The sequence below is a fragment of the Malurus melanocephalus genome, unplaced genomic scaffold (assembly GCF_030028575.1).
Source record: "Malurus melanocephalus ecotype Western Australia unplaced genomic scaffold, MMel_1.1 scaffold_6, whole genome shotgun sequence".
Classification (NCBI taxonomy): domain Eukaryota; kingdom Metazoa; phylum Chordata; class Aves; order Passeriformes; family Maluridae; genus Malurus; species Malurus melanocephalus.
The window spans coordinates 1,815,520-1,821,519 of record NW_026623238.1 but is presented as its reverse complement, the minus strand read 5'-3'; positions in this window follow the sequence as shown (position 1 = coordinate 1,821,519).

The following is a 6,000-nucleotide window of genomic DNA, read 5'->3' as shown; positions in this document are numbered from 1 at the left end:
AAAAAAGTTTAAAAAAAAAAAAAAAAAGACGTGCAAATATGCTCCGCTGCTTGGGACTGGCCCAAAATAACAATCAAGTCCTAAAGCAAACTGAACTGCTTTGTTGAGTTGCGGTGCCCCAAACAGTGCTTGCCTGTCAGGCATATCAGTAACTTGACCCCATTATTTGGTTACTCAATGCCTTAATAACAAGACCAACAGACACACATTATTTTGGGAGTAAATCAGATTTCTACAAGCCTGTTTTCATAACTTTGCAATGCCCAATTTCAGCTTTCATCAGCTCACGGGCAGCAACCAGAAGCAAATAGGARTAACACTCACTTAGTYCTGTGACAGCYGCTATGAGTAACTTTGCCCAAAATRYAGTTTTTGAGTTTTTAGCAGATGTAACTTAAAATGTTGGACAACCTGTACCTCTGGGAAAATTTTTTCCTCTCTTTCAATAGTTGGAAAACTCCCATTTAGAGATATCTAAAATTAAACTTCTGATGCATTTTCTGAACTGATATACTCTACAAGTTGGTATACTCTACAAGAAATTCCTCAGAAACTCATCTTCCACTGGTCAGTTCAAACATCTGCACAAATAGCTTTTGTTTAATGCAACTGCAGACACAGGGGAGCAGCTGGTAGGCAGTTCCAGTTGCAAATTATCTGTACTAGTCAGAAATTGCCCATCCTGAGAAAGCTGGTGGAAGACTGGCCCACAGTCAAAACTGGGAATATAGCCTTGGAAACTCTTCAATTCAGTCTYAGGTTGAGGTGCCAAAATTAGTTTCATTTGGGTTTTTTTAAGGCTGTTTCATACCTGAGAACTCCTGCACCATTCCACATCACTCAAACACTATGGCAGCTGGGCACGGATACCAGAAGACACAGTGTGAAACATGATTCATTGTACWCGCAGCCAATAGATAATTTTAATACCATAATACGCACTGATGAAGAGTAGGGCCTCTTCTCAGCCAACATTTGTCTGGCAGAATGACATGCTGTATACATATGCCTGGCTTATTCATGGTCCTTGTCCTTGTCCTAGTCCTTGTGCTCCTCCAGCATCCACAGTCACTGAATTAGGAATGTTAAACAGTGCATCCTCATCTTTCCCTTTCAGCACCTGTTGTGGACCTTTGCTCATGCACTTGCCTAAATCCCTTTTTGAGTCTGTAACACAGTCTACCTCCACAAAATCTTGTGGTCTCCAATTTCAGCAATACAACAGCTGCATTAAAATTTTTATAAGTTTTAAACTCATTGCCTACTTATTTCAACAAGTGTCCCTTCTAATAATATTATTAATTTTGTTGAATAACAGCTCAACATTCAGTTTATTTATTATCTAGAGGATATTTTAAAGGTCACTCAGATTTCCCCTTCAGCTTTTTCATGCCAAAAATGACAGCCTCCATCCCTTGTAAGGCAGCTGCTTCACCCCCTTGATCATTTAGAAACAAGGATAACTTCCTTAATTCCATAAGGTCCTGCCTAGATATACACACCTGAACTGGACCAGCAGTCAGGGTTTGGTTACTCTTACCAAGGTTTCACAGACCAGCAGTTTTGTTTCTGAGTAAGGGTTTAGTTGACTTTTTTCTCTGCTGCTTCCCACATTGGTTTCAGAGGAGCAGCAGCAGTGACCAAGGTCTCCTTCCTGAGCACAAGTGGCACTGCTGAGCTCAGCATCAGGTACACAATGTTTCAATGATTCTTTCAGATCTGCATTGCSTCACCTTTATCTACACCGAAACTTATCTGCCACTTTTCAATTCATTTCTTTGCTTGAGGTCCAACTGACTTGCAGCCAAGTTTCATTTCAAAAGCAGCTGTAAACTGGCCATTTCCCTGACTGGCCTCTTGGCTTCTTTCCCTCCTGTTTGTGTGGGTTTTTTTCCACAGTGCTAGTGTTGCCTTTTCCCTCTGTAGAACAAACAGAAAGCACTTACTTTCATTTTCCCTTTTCCCAACTCACTGCCTTGATATAACCTTGTTACAACAATTTCTGAGCCAAGCTGGTGGTGATTGCTTTATTTATAATATGCTTATGAGATCATTCATAATAGGCATGTGCTGCCTGTTCTCCTGCCTAATTACTTAAAAGTATCCTCTTGCAAGATTCAAGTAAAAATGTAGGAAAAGGGAGTTTTCTTCTATTTCCAAAATGTTCAGCTCTATTTGAAATCAGTGGAAACAATATGACTCAGTTTTGAAATTAACTTATGTTACAAGGATTGCCTCTTTACAAGATCCTTTATAATTTTGTTCTCTGTTTAAATGAAGCAATGCTGAAGAACAAGTATGCTAATTATGCCAAAAACACTGTTCAGRAGCCTTTTCACATCTTTGATTGTYTGCTGTGCTTACATAGTTATAGRGAAGAGATGCAGAGACAACAAGAAGACTCATGAATATTCAAAAAAWTTTGATCCACAAAAAGTGGAAAARGAGAAAAAAAMCCCACACCCTGAAAATTGATTAGCSTMYAACTTAAAAATATATCTAAGTGTACAGTCCTGTAAACAGCTCTCTGAGACATAGTCAGGAAAACCTGAAGTTGAAGGCCCATAAAATGCATAGGTCTACGGAATACACACAAATAAAACTTCTCTTTTAATGCAGAATAAACTTTAAGGAACATCAGTAAAGGGTCCTCCAGTAAAGAAAAAGGTTTGGGGATAAGATCATAAGAACCCAGAAGTCAGTATAGTGTAAAGCCAAGAGAGATTCCTCTTCTGCCCATGAGGGTGGTCACTGCCAGATGTTTAGGGAAGGATATGGAAAGGACACAGAAGGATCCTTCTCTCAACAAACTTTTGTCAGGAAAGGATCACCAGATTCTTTCAGTCCCTCCCAATCTGGTATTCTATCATTCTACAATTCTATGATCTAGTTCTAGATCATAGAAACCATCTTTTTAAATACTTTCTGAATGGGAAACCACATGTAYATTTTTAAGGGCCCATGGTGGACTTCTTTCAAATGTACTTAATCTGTATCTATATACTGTGTTTCATATGTCTTTCATAATTTAATTGCATTTGGGYTTTAGCTTTCTGTTTGGTMATTTCCCCCCAGATTTCTGCACCCCAAGGAGAGATGAGTCACTCTAAGTACAAGGTCCTTGACAGAATCCCATTTATGGATGAGAAAGAGATAATTTCCAGCTGAGACTCGAGCAAGAAGTAATACATTTATTAAATGCTAAAAATGACATCAGCCATTGAATGGTTGTCCTGGGACCATTTCTGGTGACRTGACATAGCTGCTCCTTTGACCTTTTTTATGTTTCTGGTTTGTAACTGTACTTTGGTTTCCCTAACAAGGTACTGTTTGAGTGGAACTGCCAAATAGTCACACTGGAGARAGCAATATATTTATTTAAAAAATAAAATTACATTAATTCAAYAAATATTGTACAGTTGTTTTAAAAGTTTTGTTTTCCTAGCAACTAGGCACAACAAGGATATTACCTATGTTTATTCATTTGGATTCTTCATTGCTAATTGTGTACTTAGTTATTATCTAGTGCACCGTTAATATCATTATTCAATCATTTAAAAAAAATGTTAATTTTTAAAGGGTTTTTACACACAGATATGGAGAACTGAAATATTTTTAGTACTGGTACCCCATCGTGCCACTGCAAGATGACTTCCATGGGAAGCTAGAGGAAGGAATTATACTTCCTAGAATTTTCAAACATCATGCTTTTCTGAGACTCTTCCAGAAGGCATCAGGACAGAGAAAATTTCATTACAGCTCTTGTTTGCAATATTTCCTGTAGATTCAAAGCTTGTGCATAAAAATAGATGTTTGTATTTCCTTGTAGGTCTMACCATGGAGCCTGTGAGCTACGACAGTTTGGGATGTAAAATGTGAATGATTTTCTTGATGCTGCGAGGACTCGTACATCTGTAAGGGGCATGTCCTGGTCTGGGATTACTTTGTGAGGCTTTACAGTAATGCAGAGAGTGTCATCTGAAAACATACTTAGCTGAGGCAAAAAAAACCCAAAAAAACAAAACAAAACAAAACAAAAAAAAAAAAAAAAAACCCAAAAAAACAAAACAAAACAAAACAAAAAAAAAAACCAAAAAAAACCCCAAGAAAACCTATAATTGCCATTCTCTATGAAAGCACTGTTAGAATTACAAAGAACTGGAAGTCTTGAGTATGCTTGGGTGCAAATTTCTCTGCATGTTTTGTCCCTTGAAACAGAGATTTGTGTTTTCAAAGAAAAAACAGTTCAAAAACTCTGATATTTTATTTTTCTGATTCATTGAGCAATATTTTTCTGACATGCTTTTAGAGTGTTTGGGTATCAAATGTAAATCTTTTGTTGARAGAAATTGATAACCATCAAGGATTCTCTACTGACTTTGGAAAGGAAGTATTTTGAACCTAATTTTTCTAGCCAGCTGAGGTACTAGGCAACAAACTCAGGGCTTAGTAATAAGCTTTCCATCTCAAAGAAGAGAGAAATGCTGTAGTCCCTACACCTGCATTGGCTCAACTTGACACAAACAAGAAATATGAATGAGGAAAGGAAGGAATTTGAATTGGGTYCAGAGCAGATAGGAAATGGGATAGGGTTCCTACCATGCAACAGAAGGGATATATGGAGTGAGTAGGAAACAGGCTTCTCCAAATTAATTGAAACATTGAGGCTACCAAYAAGAAACTTCAATGTCAGATATCAGTCTAAAATTGTCTTGTCCATCTCTCTTTCCAATTTGTGATCAACAAACTGTTTATTAGAATATCATGCCTTTATCCTTAAGCTTGTGTTTTACATAAACCTCAAGGAACTGGAAGGACACATGGTTAACTCCTGCTGGAATAATCTCTTCTGGCAGCCTCTGAGACCATTTTGGAAAGCCTCAGAAGCGAGATGTTTCCCATCAGGCTGCAGCAATACCTTTGTGAGGTGGYATTACTGGGAGCCAGACGCAGCAAGAGGTCTCCCATCCTGCCTTTGTTGGCATGAACCTGCCCCAGCAAGAAACAGCTGGTACAGACAACAACAAAAACTGTTCAAACTGMCTTTTGCTGATCCAGACATTATTCAGCCGGTAAGTCATCTCCATAAAAGTGAAGGAAGGATGATGGGAATTTGAGGATAGCCAATGACAGTACTAATTAACATAAAGGAAACACTTCTTATTCACAAGCAAATTTTGTTTCCCATGAAAATTTGCAAACAGGATGAAGATAGTTCTCCAACCCTTTTTTTTTCAAGGGGGAAAAAAAGTAAAATTAAAAAATGAAAGCAACATGAGGGCAGGACTGCCTGGCTACATYGGCAGTTCTGACTGGTCAGTGGAAGTGAGAAGCTCCATTTCAAGCCTGCCATTGACAATGTGCCATTGAAAAGTGTTAAGATCTGAGTATGACTCTGTACCTTGGCAGCAGTGGTAACACTGAACTGGCCACGCAASAGTGAGGACAGGATGACTGAAGACACAGAGAAGTTTAAAAGTCATGACAAACCTGTTGGAGTGTATGGAGACMCTGGAAGACTGATGATACCAACCGGTGTGATGGAGGGGCCCTTTCTCCARAAGTACCTGTTGTGCCACCAAGAARTTGAGGAATATGGAAATTGGCAGCTTGGTCCTGGTCTCTCTTGGTGTTACCATGAGTGGACAGCCACCGGCGTCTCACTTCAGGCTGCCAGCTGTTCCTGCTGTAAAGGCTAACCAGGTACTCAGCTTGGTGCAGTAGCTTTGCTCAAGATGCATTWCTGGAGACCAAAATTAAAGAACCTGTAATTATTTTCTTTGTGTGTATCTGAAGTCATCAGGCTCCCTAACCTGGGTTGCTCTTCCATGCAAAACTGTTTAAACTTACAGAGYTCCCGATTCCCTGACAAGGGTGCAAAGCGGTTACACCAAGCTCATTTTCCCTCCTGCTTCACGAGTTTAACCACAAGAGCCAAAGTCCCTGAGACCTCACACTCAGGTGCTAGACCCGCTCAAACCCAGAGGTTTTCAAACCTGC